Below are 531 nucleotides of genomic sequence, written 5' to 3'. Positions count from 1 at the left end.
CTTTGTATTTTCGTGTCTGTTTTGTAGTTGTGCATGTTTCCTTCTCCCCTTTTTTATGAGTTTCTAGCCTTCATCATTTCTACGGTTTCCTCTGGAAAATTTCGTGATTTTTATATCTCTCGTGTATCTGTTTTCGGATCATTTTTTTCATATTTTATTCCCACTCACCTCTAGTCTTTTTATTTTTCTTTTTCTTTTTGTTTCTTCGTATATTTTGATTTTTTTGGACTTTTGTTACATTAACAGGGTCAATTTTCGTTATTTTTATTGTTTTATTCCTTCGTTTTCTGTTTCCTCTGTTTGTTTTTTAGAAGTCCTTCTCTGTTCTATACTGTTATATTATTTCCTAGAGTAAGATCGTAATATTAGTCAATAATAAATTAATGATAATGTTTTTCAGTGTTTATTCATTCTATTACCTGGGGGGTGGTGGCTGCGCCATTGCTTTGGTTAGGTCATTCTCATGTTTTCGTGTCTGTTTTGCAGCTGTGTACGATTCCTTTCCCTTTTTTATGTGTTTTAGCCCCTAAC

The 531-nt window shown here is 32.6% G+C and overlaps 1 long non-coding RNA gene across 1 annotated transcript; it reads right to left on the bottom strand.

Annotated features, from left to right (window-relative positions):
* Position 1: 1 nt before the first annotated feature.
* LOC113465182 (uncharacterized) lies at positions 2-525 on the bottom strand. Its single transcript, XR_003390025.1, has 3 exons — positions 420-525; positions 169-346; positions 2-91 (listed from the first exon to the last, which is right to left on the bottom strand). It is a non-coding gene; the product is annotated as an uncharacterized LOC113465182 (long non-coding RNA).
* Between the last annotated feature and the right edge of the window lie 6 nt (positions 526-531).

This window comes from Ceratina calcarata, unplaced genomic scaffold (assembly GCF_001652005.2).
Source record: "Ceratina calcarata isolate Rehan_Ccalc_2016 unplaced genomic scaffold, ASM165200v1 scaffold9896, whole genome shotgun sequence".
NCBI classification, from domain to species: Eukaryota; Metazoa; Arthropoda; class Insecta; order Hymenoptera; family Apidae; genus Ceratina; species Ceratina calcarata.
The sequence above is the reverse complement of the archived record's forward strand: the minus strand, read 5'-3'. Positions and strand labels throughout refer to the sequence as shown.